This window comes from Rhamphochromis longiceps, linkage group LG8, assembly GCF_057381845.1.
Source record: "Rhamphochromis longiceps isolate RC_006_pf linkage group LG8, R_longiceps_female_GT1.1, whole genome shotgun sequence".
In the NCBI taxonomy this organism is placed as follows: Eukaryota; Metazoa; Chordata; class Actinopteri; order Cichliformes; family Cichlidae; genus Rhamphochromis; species Rhamphochromis longiceps.
Window position 1 is genome coordinate 29,217,392 of NC_140564.1, and position 14,878 is coordinate 29,232,269.

General features: G+C 39.6%; 1 protein-coding gene across 1 annotated transcript in view; it reads left to right on the forward strand.

Annotated features, from left to right (window-relative positions):
- Positions 1-258: 258 nt before the first annotated feature.
- The window catches only part of LOC146663957 (leucine zipper putative tumor suppressor 2 homolog), a 46,743-nt gene continuing 32,123 nt past the window's right edge, over positions 259-14,878 (forward strand). The window contains exon 1 of the mRNA XM_085416934.1: positions 259-508. The gene's annotated coding sequence lies outside the window, so the exon portion shown is untranslated. The remainder of the gene's footprint in view (positions 509-14,878) is intronic.

Here is a 14,878-nt window from a genome sequence, read left to right on the forward strand (position 1 = left end):
CCAGGACTATTGAAGGACTCTTTTTGAACCTTTTTGAATTAATGAAGATATATTCTTTTAATATAGTTGCACTTTGTTGTTTGTTCGCTTTTATTTATTTATTTTTTCAGTTTTATTTTAAAAATTTCTTTGCCTGAAAATGTTTGAATGAAAATCTTATGACATTTATTCCTTGTAAACAGTGTTATTTTGAAACATATTACCGGATGTAACGTCAGTTTTTCTCACCAGCTTTCCGCCTCTCTAATGAAATACGAGCAGCTCCCGTTCAGCTCCTCGCAAAGCAACAAACGCGCTTTCAGCGACAGGAAGAGTAACGAGACAGCTTGAGCAAGACTTGAACATGCAGTTTTGTCAGCTCAGCCGTGGCTAAAGTTACGAGTTTGTGGATAAGACAATTTAAAAAGAAGAAAAAAAACATTCCCGAGGCATCCTGATTTTCCTCCTCAGATTTTTCCACAACAGAGCAGAGCAACTGTCCCGGACTGTCCACAGCACTCTGTATACGGTAGGCTCTAACTAACCTAACAATCAATGAAAACATGATACAATTAGTGTGCGTGGCTTTATGTCGGGGTTGAGTTGTGCCAAAGCATGTGTGTCTTATTGTTTACTTTGAACGCACTGATATCCAACTTTGTCACACCTACTCCACACAGGTGTATGATTGGGAAATAAAGAGTAGGTTCTTTTTCTTTTGCACTTTAAAAAGTCTCACTTCCCTTTTTTTTTTTTTATCGATGTGTGCATCGCTCATGACAGGTTGGGTGGGTTTAGACACAACAAAGTGCCTCCTGTAGTGTATCCAGACTCATTTCCTGTCCAGACTTCAGCTTCAGTGTAGATTATAAATCAACAGTTTCATTATCGTGGACTTCCAGCATGTCCTCCTCATCGGTCTCTTCAAGACTAATCTGGTTTCTTTCTATCTTATCTGTTTAGAAATGGAGAGCTGGCTAATTGCTGTGCATTATTTTAGTCTTAGGGACATGATTGCTTTTCTACGAACTACTTAAAGTTGTCATTTCTATGAAGAATCAGTGGGTGTCTTTCACACGATCTCCTCAAAATTTGTATGTACAATAACCTAAGCATGTTGAGTGCTAAAAGTGGGCCCTCATGGCAATAAGAGCCTTTAAATTTGACCCAAAATACACCTTAGTTTTTTTGTCCCCCTAGCGAACTATAAGAAACCAATAAAACATTCACATTGGCAGCAATTCTTTCTGTTAGTCTATGTAGTATATTAAATTTGTGAGTTTTGGTTGGTTGTTACACTTTGTGTGGATGTATATTTGCTTTAGCCCTTAAATTGTAATGTGGACATCAGTAGGCTAAAGTTATATTAGTTATTAGTCAGTTATTAAGTTATTAAAGTGATTATTATAAGGAATAAAACCTTGTTATTTGTTTCCACCCACACTTTGGGTCTACATGATGTGGAATGTGTTTTTCCTTTGTGGCTTTCTGGTCTTTTCTAAAGCTAGAAATGACCAAACGTGCAGCATCACAGGAGACCTGAAAATCTAGGCCTGCTCCACAGGCGGTGAGTTTGTTTTAGGATTGGTTTGCTGCTGTCAACCAGAATGAATAACACCAGCAGGAGCTCAGAAAAAGTTTTACTTAACAACAAGCAAACATGAAGTCTTTGGGGGCAGTGGCAGATTTTATGACCCAATGACAACAGAAAGTAGGAGAGAGCAGTTAACATTCACTCAAGTACTGCCTGACCTGCCCCTGGGACAGAGCAGCAACATATGTGAATTCTTAAAATGAATGGCATTCCCCCCGTGACGCTGTCTGCAGTGGAAATTGGCTCGACTCAGACGCACATTTACAGTACTGTTGCCCGGTGTGCTGTGAGGCCACACTTTGATTAAAATTAAAATCTGTGAAACATAGGGCTGGGCGATATGACCCAAAATTCATATCTCGATATTTTTTAGCTGGATGGCGATATAAGATATATATCTCGATATATTTTTTTAAAGCCATAAAGTAAGAACAAAAAGAGAGTTCTTAGTCAAAGCTGTGTCCCAGATGTCACACAGGCACTTTTATTAACATAGAGCAGATGTACATAAAATTTGCTCAAAAATAAATTATGAGCATTTATTAAATAATAATGCTCCATAAATAAAAGAAAACAATGTTGTTTTTGTGCATAACAAAAAGCTCACAATTGTGCAGTCAAAATGTAAACTAATAGACGCTGAGCGTAATAACAAAGAGACAGATTTCACAGCTGCTCTGTTCCCAACTTGTACTGCGTGACTGACAGCCTGGAGTTTGTAATCCGCTTCGCAACCACGTCTCTTGGTGCCATTTATGGTCCTTATACACAGTAGGGTAATATTACGTTGAAGCACAGTACGTATCACTCCGCGAGGCTCAGCCGTAATGCTCCGACAATCCATCAAGCGGTGCAGCTCCGTAGCTTACCAAAGTCGTACTCAAACATTTGTGACAGATTGCTGAGCGCCGTGTTCCACATAAAATCGGTTCGCGGCCATCAAGCACAACCAGAATTCATACATAAGGCGCGCTGTCAACTTTTGAGAAAATGAAAGGATTTTAGTCCGTGCAGCACCTCTGGGCTGCATGGCGTTAGCGTGGTTAGCTCGTTAGCGTGGTTAGCTAGCTAACACGTTGACGCCGTCCAGCCCCACGCACGGGGCGATGCGCAGTAACTCGTTAACGGAGATTTGCCGTGTCCATCTTGTCGCTTCCTGCAGGTGAAGCGATGGGGGAGGAGGGGGAGTTGTGTTCAGTGAAGGAGAGGCGAGGCCGAGTAACGTTGCGTAAAGACGAAAGTGGACGAAAGAGAGGCAAACTTGCGGCTCCACAAGTATAATTATAACGTAACATAGACTATATCGATATAAAGGATATTGTCACATCTTATATCTCGTATAAAAATATATCGATATTTTTTAAAAACTCGATATATCGCCCAGCTCTAGTGAAACACAAAAAAGTTTACATCTATAATAAGAAGGATTTATGCTGCCGAAAAACCCTAAGTGCACTTATTTTAATAATGAGGTAAAAAACAACAACATTCCCTCTATTTTAGGTTCGCAGCTCAGTCATCTGTAAACAAAAGGCCAAATGCTTGGAACAAGATAACATAGTAAAGAGCAAACAAAGCGAACAGTAGGGCAAGCTCCGGCCTTCAAACCCCCACAACTCTGCAGGATGCTGTATTGAAATTTCTTCTGCTTAAACATACAAAGCAAGGTCAAACCCGCACCTGAGCAGCTTTGTCAGTGAGAGGCTAGACAGCCTATTTGCATTGATAATTTGTCAAGTGATTTTTCTAAGCACACGGCAAGCTTCCCTAATTTCTAGAGGAGTGCTTTGTCAGCATAAAAGAGCACTCCTGACACTAAGACATATCCCGCATTGTGTTTTTATTTTCTTCTCTTTTTGCATGACGGGTGAATCATGACTCTCGATGTTTAGGGTTGGGGTGTGATGACCAGTATTTTGCTTGGTTAACAAATCTGTGTTTGTTTTGTTTTTTTCTGTCCTGTATTGTATATGTTGAAACCTTTAAATAAAAGTGTCAGTAGGGTGCTTGAACCATCAGTCACACAGGCCTAGAGACCAGTTGGCGACCACCCCTGGGAAAATGTTACCTGACCCCGTGGTTGACGAGTGGTTGCTGGCTGTCCCTGCCAGAGAGGGTGTTACAATGAACCCTCTTTTGGTCATTTGCAGATTGCCACAGTTGCCTGTAGTTTGCATGTTGTTGAGTTTATTCATCCTAGTTAAAGGCTGCATGTGGGAAAACACCTGTTACACCTACAAAACTCCCAAAATCCAAGACTAGTCAAGCTGCAGAAAAGGTTTTGCTAATTCAGGCTTGCAAATACTTATGTGCTCATTTAATGTAATCACATTTTTCAGCTTTTTATGTGATTATTATGAAACAAACTGTGTGTATGAGACACTGGCGGCCTTGAGGCACCGTATGTGCTGCCAGTTAAAATCACCCCAAGCACTAGAAGAGAAAGCACTGTTTTGATAGGGAGGTTTACTTTAGTGCAGTGCGCATTTGGTCATGTAATGTGTCTTCTCGCGGCACCACACCTTGTTTGTTTCTAGTCAGACTTGTTTTAATCAGGAAGGCTGAGCTGGAGGTATGAGTGTATATTAGTATTAAAAGGCCATATTGTTTTTGTTTTCTCTGATACTTCTCAGTTGTGCTGCTGTGAACGTTGCCCTTGAGCTCTTTAAACTAAAGGTCGTGGCCCTCTATTGTTGGTTTTATGCTGCACAAACTGTTCTCTTGAAGGAATAATAATATGAGAGAAACTTTAAAAGACAAGGGAACAATGGCAAGATAGCGGGAGCTGTCAGGAACGTAAAAACATGTGTTGTATTTAGTCTTCGTGAGGGCCCATCACGCCACATGAAGTGCAGATTTAGTAATTACTGGGTTTCTTTGTTTATGCAGCGCCTCATTGTGTTGAATTTGTTCTCCTCTCAATGATTGCTTACTGTAATTAGTGTTGTTGCAAACTTTCCCACACAACAGTGTTTTAAAACTGTCTGAAATTATGATGCTGGGACTTAGTGAGGCTTTTAACACAAATAGCTGGAGAAGAAGATTGGATACAAGCTTTTATTAGTATCAACATTACAGAAGAAGGAATAGAGCTCTACTTGAAGATCAATAATTCGCTGGGAATTATGTCTTAAAGGAAGACTTGCTGTGGGCTGATATAAAATCCATGCTTTTTCGACTGTGTACAGATGAGCTGAATGGGGGTTTCAGGTAGCTGAAAGACTGCAGGTTGTTGAAGATGTTGACTAAACAAAGTGAGCTGTGACCAGGCGGCTTTAACTGTGTGCCCTCCGTTTTCCCACTGTTAGAGTTACTGATTTCAAATAGCTTATAGTAAAATTCCAAATCTCTTTTTGTTGTGATATGATTAGATAGGCAGTGTTTCCTCCTCTGACCTACAGTGCATTTATAATTACTTTCTGCTTTTGTAAACAGTCCTTGAGCCTGTGTTGCTGGGCACACGTCTGTAAATGACAAGAAAGGGCAATTCTTTGTACTCTTGTCAGTTCCTGTATTTTTATATATTAATACAATAGGATGTGATAATAGGAATTTTTTATGGAAACCAGAACACCTTGGCAGGCTAAGTACGAGGACATCAACTCTAATCCAGGGCTTTTCTTGTCTAAGAACTAGCTTTTGAGGAAAAAGTCATACTTTCTCTGATGCAATACCTTGACTTCAGTTCTCTTCTAATACTGTAAACGAAGGATGAAGCCGCGAATGATTATTTTAGCTGATGGAAAATTACTTTCAGGGGGTTCCGACAGCACGATTTGTTTAAAAAGCCTGTATTCCTGTCTTTTTTTCTTTTAAGCTTCAGTAAACAAAGGTTCTCTTACATAAAACTGATGAAAGGTTAAAGGATAAAACCTCTTTGTTGGAGGGTAAACTTCTCAATATGCAGGAAAACTTTGGTAAAGTAACACCAAGCCTGGCTTAAACATGGTTTTCCTGACTCTGTAAAATGAAAGTAATACATCTAAGCATACAAATATGCTAAACTGGTATTTATGAGTAAAAGTATACATGACAACCAAACCAAAGTAAGGACCAAAGTAGCCATAATTACTTTTTATGCCTCATTTATTTGCACTACTCTTATTTCAGCTCAGTGTCAGAGTAATTAGGTTACTGGATTAAGTTGTCATTTACACTAGTTGCTCTTCTTCCTGCTGTCACTATGAGTACTCCTCCTCACACATATCGGCATATTTTTATGCCTTTAACTTGTCAGTGTGGTTCTTCATGAAGATGGGGATATGTTACATGAGTTGACGGGGAAGGCTTTGCCTGGCTTCTTCTTCTTCTTCTTTTTTTTAAAACCACAGTTTACAGTTGTGAATGAAACTATTATAGATACAGATATTACAGAAGCTATAGATGTAGCAGTCAAATAGTCTGACTCAAGTGTCAAGGAAGCAGACTCAGCAGACATTTCGGGTTCCCAGAGATGAGCGATATATTTACAGTGACCACCATTATATGTGAAACTGAACAAATCTCCCCAAATTAACTTAATTAACAAAAACCAAAAAGCAGATGAACTTGGTAACACAACACACCTCTATGTCAGAATCACATAAAGCTACTTTTCTGATGGCTCTGTATGGAAGGAAAATATTCAAGAAATCACTTTGTGTCCTGAAAAACAAAAGGAAACATTCCTATGAAAAAAAAACAAAAAACAGTCAGTCATGACATCATCAGTACTTTAAAAATCAGGATATGTGGAGCGGGCCTTTCCCACACCTGACATACAAGAAGACTAAGAATGAAGAACTAGTGTCAGTATGCACAAATGAGTCAATCTGCAACATAATAAACTATAAAGCAACATGGGACCAAGTATTTGCTTTAATCTGCTGAATGTTTGATTTTGACGTCAACATAATTCTTACACAAACAAACCTGGGATACTAAGTGCAGCAGTGTTACTTTGACAATAGCAAATCATAGCCAATAAACACATGTAGAGAATAATGTGCTTAATGTGCAAAAAGTCAATACTTCTGAGATGAATGGAGTATTTCAACTACTCATCCACTTTGTCACACCTCTAAACTGCTGACCCTTTGCTTTTAGCTTCCTCTACTTTTAGCTCTCCTATGAAGTGTAACGACTAAGAACCAGCATAGAATTCTGCCTAATAGATCAACCCATGTCACTTTCGGAGTCTGTGCTATAGCAAGGAGTTGTCCTCATATACTAAACTGAATCTTTTAGCTTATTGATAGTAATTTTAAGCAGTTTCCTGTTATTTCTAACTGTTGGATAAATGGTCATGTCTATTCTGCTTCAGTAACAGCAACCCAATCTAATAAAATAAAAACAGCTGGTTTTAAAAAATGACATTTGTATTGTAAAAATAGAATTGGAAAGGGTTTTTTCCCCCTTTGGGAATGGACCTAGGACCTATTTTTGGGGGCACCAGCATGGCTACATTTTGGTTCAAAATCCATGAAAAGCCTGAGAACTCTGCTTGGAAAAGGTGTTATGAATAACAGAGCCCCTATTTTGGTAGATATCCTAGATTTATTATATGAAAGATACGTGACGGGGGCCATTATGGCCATACAAATAAAAAATAATGGAGAATCTTTATATTTTTTTTAAAAATGCACCCCACAATTAAAATAACTTGCAGGTTTAATTTACTGCTGAGCATTGTGACCTGAGCTCCTGTCGAGGATTTGGTTTGGTACTCCTAGCCAGCTCTGAGCTCTTTGCACAGCTGGACTGAACAGCTGTTTGAGGGCACTGAGAGGCAGGGGCTGAGGTTTTAGAGACCTCAGATGCCTGAGCTTGGGAACCAGACAGGACATTTTGTGGCCTTCTTTTCTGCCTAATCTGTCCTGACGCGACCAGGTTGTGTCTGTGATCATTAAATTTTGAAGAATACAGATTAAGATGGGGAGTATTTGGAGGATTTAACAGCAGATGAATGTTACACTCAGGCCTCCCAGTTTCTCTCCTTTGTTAAATCTCATGTGATTTTTTTTTTTTTTTTTTGCTTTGTCCCAATTTTCAAGTGCAGCAGCCATTTATCTGTGGACATCTTTTACCTTCTAAATTGCCATTTTTTGTCCTCCTTGTCTCCTTTCCCGGTGCTTTGACTAATGGCCCCATTTCAATGCAAATGGACCATGGTGCCAAAGCACCCTCCATCCATATTTTAAAACTTTTGACTTCCAAAACTTTGGCCAAAAGTTTTTGTTTCTAGAAGATTTCCCAGGACTTTTTTATACCTCTACAAAAACCCATAGAACCACATGTAGTACAATAACTTCAATATGTTATATGTCAACATGATCAACTTATGTTTGTGTATTATACAAAGGGTGTGCAACTAGGAAATGACTTTAATGTTAACCTGTTGATTTTCTGTCTAAAAGAATTCATAGCTTGAACTTATAAAGGTGAAATTGCTTGATTTATAAAATATTCAGCAATGAAGCATTGGTGTGCATGTGACAGAAGATGGGGAACGAGAGAAGGCATCGTAAAGAGAAGACAAAAGAAAGCCACTAAAGCAAAGACAGAAGATTTTAGAGCAAATGTTGAAGATGAAGGAGAAAAATGTAACACATGTAGTTAGGCCCACAAGTGGTGTCCTTACCACAGTGTGTAAAACAAGTATAAACAGATGTTTAAGGCAGGAATTCCCACTGATTTTGAAATAAGAATCTCAAACCCTTGACTCATGCTGGTGTCATGACACTGACGTCATTGTTTTGCCAGTATGCAGCTGTCAGAAAAACATTGTCAGTCAGTTGATGAGCTTCAGGGCACGTGATTCAGAGAGACTGGAGAAGGTTCCCTTTTGTAACTGTTTTCTTGATTGATTGTTTTGCCAATAAAATATCACAAAATGTCAAAAATAATCTTAATTTTTTAGTAAATATATTGATGGTTTTTTTCCCCCAACTAACTTTCCAAAACTCAAACAGTCATTTTACCTTATATGACAAGATTTTCTGATAATAAGAGGACTCATTTGTTGCAGTAATACTTAAATTCAGTTTCACTGTCTGGCCTGACTTTGGTTTTTTTTAAATAGACTGATCAGCCAGTGCTTTAAAAAAATAAATTCAGGGTTATTTTTTATATTCAAGTGTGATGCAAAGTGGACATGACTCTACCAGTTTTTATTCTACAGACAGAACAGAGTTCATCCCCTGAATACCGATGAATGTAGAATATAAAAGCTCTCTCCTTTCAGTAAATTTCTAATGTGCTGTTTAGAGAAGCAGGCTGAACCTCTCATATTTCTCTTTACTCAATCACTGCTCCACCGCTGTAACTGCATTCGTTCTCTTAATCATCCCCAAATGTTTTTCCCCATCCCCACAGACTTGACCTGTGCCACTGCCTCCTTTCCTGCACTCACTTTCTGAATGGGTCACAGTAGTGACTACATTTACAGTTTTGTAAACAGCCCTGATAAGATACCAGAACGGCTGGGCTTAGTTTCCTTCAGAGATAAGTTGCTGTCATCAACATCACTCAGGGAAAAGTGTCCTTGGTGGGTGGAAGGTAGGAGAAGACACTATTTAAGTCTGAAGTCATTGAATGAGCTACAAAGCATACTGCCAGAGTTCTAACAGTGTATTACAAGCCCAGTGGGGATAGGTTATATATTTTATAATACAAAAGCTACAACTTGGTTTAGCTATTCTGTCTTACTACCTTCTTGGAAGTGCTGCTAGATTAAGCAGAAGTCACAATCATGATTGGTCATTTTATTTTGGTAATTGTTTGATAAATGTAATTAACTTAAGTTAATAAGATGCACAATATTAACTTATTACACAGAATTTTCTTGAGCTTCAACTTATTAAAAAAGAGGTGGAGGTGGTGGGAGACCCAGGGTCTTTAAGCCCCAGCATGGACTGATTCATAGCGCTTTTCTACTCACCCGGAGTACTCAAAGCGCTGTATACAACATACCTCGTTCACCCATTCACAACCACTCATACAAGTGCAAACTAATAAACATTCACACTCCAATGAACGCATCGGAGGGCAACTTGGGGTTAGTATCTTGCCCAAGGATATTTGGCATGCAGACTGGGAAGCCAAGGATCGAACCACCAACCTTCCAATCAGTAGCTGATCTGCTCTACCACCTGAGCCACAGCCACCCCAACAAGGTTTTGTTGTGTTTTAAATCTTCTCTTCTTCTCCTCCAACTTCATCCAGGCTTATTTTTGTTTATCTAAGAAACATCTGGAAACTCAAATCTTTACTGTCAGCCAATAAAAATTTGCTCTTTACATACATTTTCAGTCGTCCTTGGTTGCTTATAGAAAAAGCTAACCCTTGCACGCCATCCTACTTGTTAATAGTTCCTTTAATTTTCTTCCACTTAAACTTAGTATTTCATGCAAAGCCTTACGTGGACAAGCTCTTGCTCATATATTGTAGCAGATCTGCTGAGACCTTATTTGAACAGTTGGCCTTTCCCATCATCTGAACAGTCGTTTAATTGTTCCACACTTAGTTTAAATTCAGAGATCACCAGATGAGATTGTGGTGCCTCAACTTTGGAACAGCCTTCCTCTATCCACGAGACAAGCTGAACCAGTGGTTTGATTTAAACATCAGCTGGAAACGAATTTTTCGTAGGTTACCTTCTCCTTAATTATTTATCCTAGTGCAGGACTCCCATGCCTCTGGAGACCTGCACAGCAGCCACAGGGAAACCCCTGGAAAGTTCACACACAACTGCCTCACAGTGTTTAATGTGGGCCAGTTGACCCTAAGCGATCCACAGACAAATGCAGTTGCTGGCGACCATGATTAAATCTGCCTCAGGTTCATCTACATCTACCTGTTGAGTTTAACTTCCTCTTGGCAGATCTTTTATGACCGAACGCTACCTTTTAGTCATCTCGCCTCAGGCTGTCTTAAAAAGTGAATGAGTTTGAGCATTTAGGGAAGAGTACAAACACACCGTTATAAAAGAAAGGGTGTGTATATATTGTTATGAGCCAAAATCACCAGCATTGAAATTGAATTTAATATGACATTGAAGACCCAAGCAGATATTATAACTACTATTTTATAGTAGAATCATAGTAGGCTAAATAATCTTTGCCACATGAAGCGAATCAGTGGTCTCCCACTAGTTATATTTGGGTATTATGACCCCAGTGCCTCTCTTTCTCATCACTCTCGTCTGTGTGAAATACAGATGCTAACAGTGCTCCTGTGTTTTCTCTGGGCTTTGCAATCACTGTTAGAAAAGATTAGTGTAGCTATATTAAATTGTTTGCCCCTGTCAGGGCCACTGGGGTTATCAACTTCCCTGGTGGAAACCCTGTATATAGAGCCTTTATCTTTAATGTCAGAAAGACCAAAAAGTCCTGCAGCAGATTATATGGCACTGATCCCTAATCTCGATATCATTGAGTCAGTCTGAGATTACATAAAGAGCTAGAAGCACCTGAACATGCTCTGAAAATGGGGGACTACGTCTAAAAATGCGTGCAGTTTTTAAATGGTTAATGCAATACTTTTATTAAATGTTTCTGATCCCATTTGCTATGAGTCTACATACTAACCACATGAGGTTAATTTGTCCACTGTTTTGGATATGTTACAATAATGGTGACAATGTTGGATCAAGTGAAGAAGGCTCCAGTTGCAGGAAAAACCATTGTTAAAACCCAATTATTCAGGCCTACAGACCAGTCAGTGAGCCCCTGGCAACCACCTGTCACTAGGGAAAAATTATATTCCTCAACTGGAAAAAATGTCTGGTGACTACTTTGGTTGCTAGCCTATATGCTGCTGTTGTGGTTTCTTCTTGGTTTCCAGATTGGGTTGCACTCTTTCAAATTTTATTTCCACTTTGTTAGTAGTCAAAGAATATTTGTAGACAAACGTGGAAACATTACGGGCAACTGTGACAATCTGCTATCAGCCAAAGCAATCAGCCTCTGATAGCCAGCAACCACTGCCAACGAGCCAGCAGTAACCTGATGCTAGCTTGTACATTGCACTTGTTCTAAACATGCATTGCATAACAGCATGTAGTCACTGTGAGCATGTTAACATGAGTGTTTAGCTCAAAGCACTGCTCTGCCTGAATTAATCTGCACAGAATTACAAAGATTCCTGTAAAATATTCTTCTGCTTAATCATAGGAGGGCATCTCTGCATTGTAGCTGAGCACAATTTTGTCACATGTTGTCTGTAGCCTGAATTAAAGTTTATCCCAAAATGGCCTATAAGGAGAACAGAGCATGTACACATTGTGTGTTGCATCATCTGTGGATGATTACGCAGTCTGAAAAGAGAAAAAAAAAACCTTTAAAAACAACATGCCATATTCCCATGAGCAGATGTGATTGGCGGCGGTAGTTAGTGTGATCATGACATTCACAGCTGCTGCAGGGAGGCCCATATGTGCTGATGTACAGTAAAGCCCTGCAGCATCTCTGACTCCTGCTTCTCTTCTCATTTTTTTCTCCTTCCCTTCCTGCTCTCACACTGTTTTTCTCCTCTTTCGCTACCCCTCATTTTGCCACTCACTTACTCCTCAGTTGTGTCAGCTGGCTGTTGTCCTTCTGTCATCCATCTTACAGCCTCTGACTGAGGTGCAGCCCACAGGCTTTCTCGACGACTGGCCAGGAACATGAGAAAACAGGAAAAAATAAATAAACAGTGCAGCAACTTAAGAAACGAATTAACGTCATTTCTGTGATCCTGAATTTTCATCAGACTGGATTCATATGTTCTTATTCAGAGCCATGTACACAAAGTGAATATTTTCCACTTTTAAGGGGCAGTTAGTCTAAACCCTACTGTTTATGGTTAGGCAATAAAAATTACTCTGCAAGGTTTAAAAAAAGATATGGTTTTTGGTTAAAATACAACAATTGCCACATTTTTGCTCATACAGTCCAAGGTCAGTCTGTCCTCGATTCACAAAAAACACATGGCACATGATCATCTAATGGGTCTTCACCAAAATTCTGGAATAACTGAATTGGTATCATGAGTTCTGAGCTAGTGAATCACTGAGTTTGATATATTTTTGGTTGATAACGTGACATGTCTCCACTGAACATACAAAATACACGCTACTGATCTCAGGTATTCTCATGATAAGGTGGGGCCAGGTTTCACAATGAACTCACCCGAAACTCTGGCTGATTGGGACCCACACCCAGTTTCACACCTTGGCTCAGGCGATTAGAGGATCATCAGGGGGTCCTTTTGTCCCTCTGTGGGGGGTTACTCCCACTAGGTTTATATCTGGGACTCTCCACCATTTGACCTTAGAACTGAAGAAGCTTCTCGGATGAGAGGTGAAACGTCTTCAAGTAACTTAAAGAAGTCCAGACGCTTTTCTTTGCAAGCTCCTTTGACTACGATGACCTGGATGATTGAGAACCTTCACAGACACACGCTACAGATCTAGAGTCATGCGAAAAAGAAAGTTTTCATTGAGCTCCAAGTAGACCTGTGGAAAAATAAGTGCATCGTTGGTGCTGTTAAATACTGATCACTATAAAGTGTGACCACTTCTATAAAAGCAGATGTTTTAGGAGTTTGCTGGTCTGCTGCGTTCAGATGTGTGTTAAGACTTTGCCACAGTCTTTCCTGGAGTGGATGTTCCAGCAAGTTGGACAATACAAAGATCAGAGGAAAAACTCCAAAAACTCAACCGGTCGCCCCTCCCTGAGCCTGGTTCTGCCGGAGGTTTCTTCCTGTTAAAAGGGAGTTTTTCCTTCCCACTGTCGCCAAAGTGCTTGCTCATAGGGGGTCATATGATTGTTGGGTTTTTCTCTGTATCTATGAAGCGCCTTGAGGCGACTTTTGTTGTGATTTGGCGCTATATAAATAAAATTGAATTGAATTGAATTGAATCGTAACTGACATCTCAGACTGTGCAGGCCTCAGTTACCATTTAAATATTAAAGTTCACAAAGTTACACTTACAAAAAGACTTAAAAATATTGCTTTTTTTGTAAGGGTTGCCAGGACAAAGCCTGTTCTTTCTAAAATGGACAGACCAGCAAAGCTTAGGTCTGCAAAGCTGCATCTGGCCAAACCAAAAGGCTTCTGGAACAACTTTCTTTAGTCAGATGAGACCAAAGTGGAGCTGCAATCGGAGAAAACCAAAACGAGGTATATTAGCACAAACACCTCATAACATCTGTTGAACACTGTGCCTGAGGGGTGATGATTTGGACTTGTTTTGTAGCCATAGGACCCTGGGAACCTTGCAGTCATTGGCTCAACCATGAACTCCTCTGTACACCAAAGTATTCTACAGTCAGGGGCAGCATGATCCTCAGCACAGCAGTAAATCTACAACTGAATACAGTTGTAGAAAATGCAATCAAAATCCAGACTTGAACCCAACTGAAATACTGTGGGTGGGACCTTAAAAGAGCTGTGTAGAAATAAATGCCTCCAAACCTCAATGAACTGTAGTAACGTAATAACATTGGGCCAGAATTCCTTCATAACCATATGGGAGACAAAAAAATGAGTACTTTAAGTTATTGTTACAAACTATTGAGTCATGGTGTGTAGATTTACAGAAGACTGCAAAGCCTTGTGAAAACTCTTTTATCCCCATGTGACTTTACTTCCTATTGAAACACATCAGTTTCAAAGTCATGCTGACTGTCAGGAAAAAACAGGACAATTAGTGTCCTTCAACATGAGCGAGTAGGTTGTTTTATCTTGGCTCTTTCATGCTTTTCCATGTGACTGGGAAGAATTGGGTACACCCAGCTAGAAGGAGACGTCACAGCAGACCTAGAACTCAGTGGTGGGATTCTGTGTCAACTATATATCTATACTGATAGATTTGATTGAATAACCTTTTTAAAATTATTTTGTTTGTTGGAGTTTGCCCTGTTTACGTCTTTAATCTTCAGCTATTACAAATCTCTGGAAATGAGAAGCAAGTTACATAAACTGGAAATATTCTTTACCTAAAAATATTGGCCAGCAGCCCACTTTTGCTTTCTTAATCTTCAGACTTAAGTTCTCCCTCAGTTTTGTTGTCATTTGCTTCATCCGCCCTCACTCAAGGTCACGCAAATCAGGCTTTTATAAATAATCAAACATAAAACTTGACTGTTTCTCTTGAGTTTGAAGAGAAACTCATAACTCAGTGTAATATTTCATCCTTTGTCTTTTGTTGTTTCTGTCAGTCTCAAGTGAGTCCTGAATGGCAGAATTGTTGCAGACATTTATCTTGGCTCTCTTGAAGCCTCCACCTTTTCCTTTTTACATCTTCATTTAGTTTCCTCACAGTAAGAGGTACTGTGTGTAACT